Here is a 6,566-nt window from a genome sequence, read left to right as displayed (position 1 = left end):
ATATATGTACACTAGGCTAAGCCTTAAAACTTTGAGTTGTGGGCGAGTTATTTGAGAAATGGTAAAGAATAAATTCATTTTTGTACTCATGTATTATATTGTAAACACGTGCCTCGTAATTCGGTAACTTCCTTCCTTTATCTTGTGGAGTAGGCCGAACGCCTCGGCAGTATATAGATGCATTTATGGATCATGCCGCACGTCCCTCGGCAGTGTACACGCTATTCTGAATCGGGCCGAACGACATCGACAGTATCGTGCATTATATCGCTAGTAGCCCGAACATTCACGAGCTAATCCTTCCACTGATGCCCGACATTTTATGGTATTTCTTATTTATTTGGTATTGACACTTGGCATATTCTGAGATATTAAGGAAGAATACAAGATTTAGAAAATTTATGCTTTAAAGGGAATAAATTGAAAAATTATGAGATTACAGATTTACTTCGCTATAGCTGTACACTTCCTATCTGTTATGAATTATCATTTTATTTATTTGGACCTCTAGTAAGTGTCGATGTCGAACCCTCGTCACTACTTCTCCGGGGTTAGGCTAGATACTTACAGGGTACGCGTTGATTTACGTACGCACTAAATGTGCAGGATCTGACAGGTTCATTGATGATCACCTTGGTGCGTAGGCGCACCTGTTAAGGAGACTTCATGTGAGCTGCATTACAGGCTATGCATTGCAGTCCACCGAGTCTGCACTGTACTAATTATTTTATTCTGTCTTATTATATTTGGGACAGTTGCTGTATTATTATTGTACTCCTTAGAAAAAAATACTCATGTACTTGTGACACCGGGTTTTGGAGGATTCCTACGGGTTGTTCGTTAACATAGTTGTGTAAATATCTTCACTTACTTTGAAGAATCTATTACATACAATTTAATTAAGGAAATATTTTTATTACAATTACAAAAATAAGTAAGTGAGTTGCTAGATCACTGTTGGCTTGCCTGACGGCGGTGTTAGGGGCCATCACGACCTTTAGCGGATTTTGGGTCGTGACAAAACCTATTCCAATGCTCGGAACCCCAAACAGACATCGATATCACCAAAGTCCACCTCAAACCAAACTTAGGAAATTCTAAAACCTTCAAAATGCCAACTTTTCACAATAAGCTCCGAAATGCTCCCGGGCGACCCGATACTCAACCCGACCATACGCCCAAGTCCGAAATTATCATACGAACCTATTGTAACCTTAAAATCCCAATTCTGAGGTTGTTTACTCAAAAGTCAAACCTTAGTCAATTCTTCCAACTTAAAGCTTCCGATTAGAATTTTCCATCCGAATCAACTCTAAACTTCCCGAAATTCGATTCCGACTACGTGTACAAGTCATAAAATATGAAGTGAAGGTACCCAAATCCTCAAACCACCGAGTGACGTGCTAGAGCTCAAAATGACCGGTCGGGTCATTACAGATTAACACCTCCAAATTATACAGAACTCTTTGTAGGATTGGCAATAAGTCCAAAGGCCTGAGAAAACTACCGAAAGCAATTGAGCAGCAGCTGCACTGAAATCTTATCACCTTTTGCAAAATAGTATAATGTCATCAGCAAAAACAAGTTGAGTGATCATGTCTAACTCTAGTCCTAAAAGGATAAGCGGTCGCTGCAAATATAATCCGATCTAAGAATTTGGAGTTAAATCCCATAGAGAACTAAAGTTTAGCTACAACTGTTTACTATCACTAAGAAGACAAGCTCGAACAATTTCTAAGTTATAAATATAAATATTCTTATGTCTAACTATTTAGCTAACAAATTAAAGGAGTGAATTAACAGCTAAAGATACTCAGGGTTGGAGATAAGATTAAGGAAGCCTAGGGTTATGATTTCCCCAATTATCGGAACTATTTTCGCTAAGTCTCCTATAATATCGCCTAAGTATTATCTACCGATCGTGAGTACTTCGGGTCTCGTAATTCTCTTTCAAGAAACCACCATAATTTCCTAGACGTATTCTCTCGAACTACGCTAGTTGGCATTAATTCGCCGCTCACTACGATCGCATCAAGGTTTCGTTATTTCTAATCTCATATTTAAACTCTCCGTATTAATTTGTCAAGTACTTTAGGAGTGATGTTGTTCAACGGCTACCTAAATGCTTACCCTTCCTCAAGCAATACACACTAAATAGGCACAGTCAATTGATGACCCTTCAATCAACAACAATAAATATGTAGTTGGACAAGTAGAGAAATCCAATGGCTCAATTATATAAAAACATAACAAGAGTTTTATCATACAAAAGGTTCCATCAAAACCCGAGATAATAAATTAGCTATCATAATAGTGGCTAACTCTCATATTTATATGGTTTAGTGTTGAGTTGGGGCGAATTTGGCTTCTCCTAATTCGGATTGGAGAAGCTGATTTCTTCTGCTCTGGTCCTGGTCTGGCGAAGCGAACCCAGATTTCTCTCTTCAGCTTTTTTTTGCCAGTGTTTCTCCTATTTTATCCTTCTCCATGCAAGTTCGTTCCTACACATAAGAAACACATAATGAGCTTATTTTCACTTCAAAAGCAGTGTGAACTCCCACAACTCACATAAGAAATACACAAATATACTCAAAATATGCACTTTTCACCCTTTATCACCACTCCATACTTAAACTCTTGCTCGTCCTCGAGTAACTTAAAATTAAGCACATAGGCAAAAAACACCTTTCAAAGCAAACTCAAGCATCACATCAATGACACTGGTTTATATCAACACTTAGAACCCAACATATGTATTCTTCATATCTTTTCTCAAGTTTTAAACTCATGTCAAGATTATTTAAAATATTCGTGTGGCTTTTTCTAACATCCTTGCCTCAAAACTTGACTCCAGCACATTCTACATTATGGCTCGTTCCTTGTGCCAACTCAAAAATCAAAGTCTCTACCAATCCTTTGCAATTCATATGCCCACACCAACAAACCATATAGAAAGTAGTCCACACACTCAATATAAGTTAAAGTATATTTTAAGGACTCTTCAATCGAAAAAATTTGCTCACTCTCACAAAAAAACTCTTATGCCACCAAAGCTCGTACCATAGACTTGCCCGTAGTGTAAGTCTTTACTAATTTAAGCTCGCAATGTGTAGGATCAAGTAGGACTTTATAGGTTGTAATGTAAGCTAAAGGACGGGTAAGATATATTTGAGAATAGTGACTAACCCTCCTAATCACTTTAATACACTACACTTCATTTCCAAACACCTTCTTGTCATGATCAATTCAATGTCTTGCCATGAAACCATACACATTTAGGCCCTTCTTCATTAAGCACGTCAACATATAGATACTTACTAGCCCAGACAAAGATACTGGTGGTGTTATTCTTTTTTTTTTTCACTCTCCTTAATTTGGTATTTTCGGCTAGTATTGTTTTAATACACAAGTTCACCTTGTCGGCCTTTCTATGGTTCCACTCAAAAGCTACTCAATCTCTTTCTTTATTATTCTAGCTACTTAAGTGCTTTTGGAGGTAAAGGTTTAACAAGATTTGATTAATAACAAAGGGAATTTGGCTTGTAATGTGGTTGCCAAAGAAAAGGTCTACAAGCTCAAAAGGGGTGACTATGGATAATATTAGCACAGGTAAACAAATAAGCTAAAATTATCAATCAAAGAAAGCCTATATCGCTTCACAAACTCACAAAACTTAATTATTTCACTTTGATTCACACACGGGGAAGTTCTAGACTAGTAAGGATGGCACAAAGTACACTAAAATTTCACCTCATACAATGTACGTGACTCACTCAGAACGACTCGGACCCGACTCTAAAGCTAAAGCAACTAGCACAGTTATCATAAAATTTAAGCACACATAAATTAGTCACAAGAGTCGAAAGATGAGCCTCGATGTCAAAATAAAGTCACATATATTCTCAAGGCATATAATTACAAATATCATGAATAAAGTATTTAGTGCAAATGTTCCACCTCTAAGACCCGATATAAAATATGTCAAAAAGCATAGATACTCAAGTTCTCCCTATTTCATTATCAATTCAAAAAGAAAAAGATTTCATTTTTGTATTTTTTTTTACTTTAAACCCTCAAAAAAACTGTCTAGGAAGTCCATTATCGGAAAAGTCCAAAACTTTTTGAAAATTCTACCTAAAAAAAATGACTACCCAGTTTAAAGAGTCATTCCTTGGAAAAGAACCTTGGCCATAAGAAAAACCAAGAGGGATTATTTCTACCTAATTATTTTTTTTATTTTTAATTTATTTTTAGCACACATAAAATAGCATAACTAAAATAGCATAGGAAATCACCCAAACGGTCTCTTCACCCCACACTTAAAATTATGCATTGTCCCCAATGCACACCCATAAATACAAGAGGGTAAAAAAAACTCCATGATCGGCTAAAGGCCGAAGTATTAGCAGCTCTTGGGGTACTTAGACTTTTCTCAGACTTTTGTTTTGTGTGGGCACCCCACACTTAAGTCCAATCATCTAGCTTAGTTTTGCATCCTTCCAATGGCTTTGCTTCCCATTCTCCTAGAAAATCAAAAACAACACTACAAAAATAATACTATAAAAAAAATAAAAATTAAAATTAAAATAAAGCATTAAAGTTGGGTTGTCTCCCCATAAGCGCCCGATTTAACGTTGCGGCACAATGTGAATCACTTTCTTCCTCCACCTCGAGCTTATGAATTGAACCCCTAATTTTGATTCAAGCTTATGATTATGCTCCTGGGGCGATGAAACAAATTTGACTGGCCCAAGGAAATAATGTAGTATTCTGCACTTCTTGGCCTTTAGATGAGGTGTGTACTCCTGACTTTCTGGCAAGAAGAATTTCAGAATGTAGGCACCTTGTTCCTCATTCCTTGACCCCCTTAATTGGCTCGAATGACTCTATTTACATATCATCATCTAAACACAATGTGGAAAAATGCTTGGAGTGAGGACCAATGCGCTCAAATACATGAACTTTAGGACTGTCAACATCCTCAACACCAATGACACTAGAGTCAACTAAATATGTATCCTCAATGTCCTTGGTTGACTCTAGTATCTCTTCTACAACGTTGGTATCCTAAAATTCTAGTTGGATAGATTGTTGGTTTTCTACTCTAACTTTCTCCATTAGCACCTCAATTTCTGCATCTAATGCATACACTTTTTGGTTACTATCCACAATATTAGCTTGTTGAGCATTAAATGCTTCAACTAATTGAGCTACTTGCGCCTCCAAGTTGGGAATAGTTGCCTCTTGCCTTTGAATATGCAAGTGTTTCTCATTATTTTATTCCATGAGGCACTTTAACATATCCTTGATCTCCTTTAGGTCAGCTTCCCCTAGTTCTTTGTTCCTGTTAAAAGTGACCATCTTGACCACCACACACAAGCATAACCATAAAAGTGACCATCTTGACCACCACACACATCACATACATCTCACATAAGATTGAGTTAGTGCACATAACTCACTCTAAAAAATATTTTGACAATATTGCCACAAGTGGCTTCCTCCACAATAAGCACAAGGAAGATCAATAGTAGAATTATTAACATCGAAATTTCCATAATTTCAAGATGCCATATTTCTCAAATCAACAAGTAAAACCAAAATTTTTTTAAAAAAAATCAAATACTCCCTCTGCTTCAAATAAAATGAGGTATTTTTCTTTTTAGTCTGTTCCAAAATAAATGACACATTTCTAAATTTGGAAATAATTCAACTTTAAACTCTTCATTTTACCCTTAATGAGAAACTTTTATAACCATACAAATGTCATGGCCCACAAAACTTTATCCCTTAAGTTTTTAAGACCACAAATTTTAAAAGTCTTTTTTCTCTTAAACTTCGTGCCGAGTCAAACTACCTCATCTAAATTGAAGCAGAGGGAATACTTGAAAACAAAATAAAAGTTCAAACTTGAAACCTAGCAATATGTACACCTACAGCTACTCTGTTAGTTCCCCGGCAACGACGCCAAAATTTGATCACGCTCAACTCTAGTCCTAAAAAGGATAAGCGGTCGCTACAAATATAATCCGGTCTAAGAATCAGGAGTTGAATCCCACAGAGAACTAAAATTTAGCTACAACTGTTTACTATCACTAAGAAGACAAGCTCGAACAATTCCTAAGTTATAAATATAAAGATTCTTATATCTAACTAATTAGCTAACAAATTAAAGGAGTGAATTAAGGAAGCCTAGGGTTATGATTTCCCTAATTATCGGAATCCTTCTCGCTACGTCTCCTATGATATCGCCTAACTATTTTTTACCGATCGTGAGTACTTCGGGTATCGTAATTCTCTTTCAAAAATTACCACAATTTCCTCAGCGTATTCTCTCGAACTACGCTAGCTGGTATTAATTCGCTGCTCACTACGATCGCACCAAAGTTTCGTTATTTCCAATCCCGCCTTTAAACCCTCCGTATTGATTTTTCAAATACGTTAGGAGTGATGTTGTTCAACAGTTACCTAAATACGTACCCTTTCTTAAGCAATACACACTAAATAGGCACAGTCAATTGATGTCCCTTCAATCAACATCAATAAACACGTAGTTGAACAAGTAG

This window comes from Nicotiana tomentosiformis, chromosome 2 (assembly GCF_000390325.3).
Source record: "Nicotiana tomentosiformis chromosome 2, ASM39032v3, whole genome shotgun sequence".
Classification (NCBI taxonomy): domain Eukaryota; kingdom Viridiplantae; phylum Streptophyta; class Magnoliopsida; order Solanales; family Solanaceae; genus Nicotiana; species Nicotiana tomentosiformis.
Note: the sequence above shows the minus strand (reverse complement) of the source record.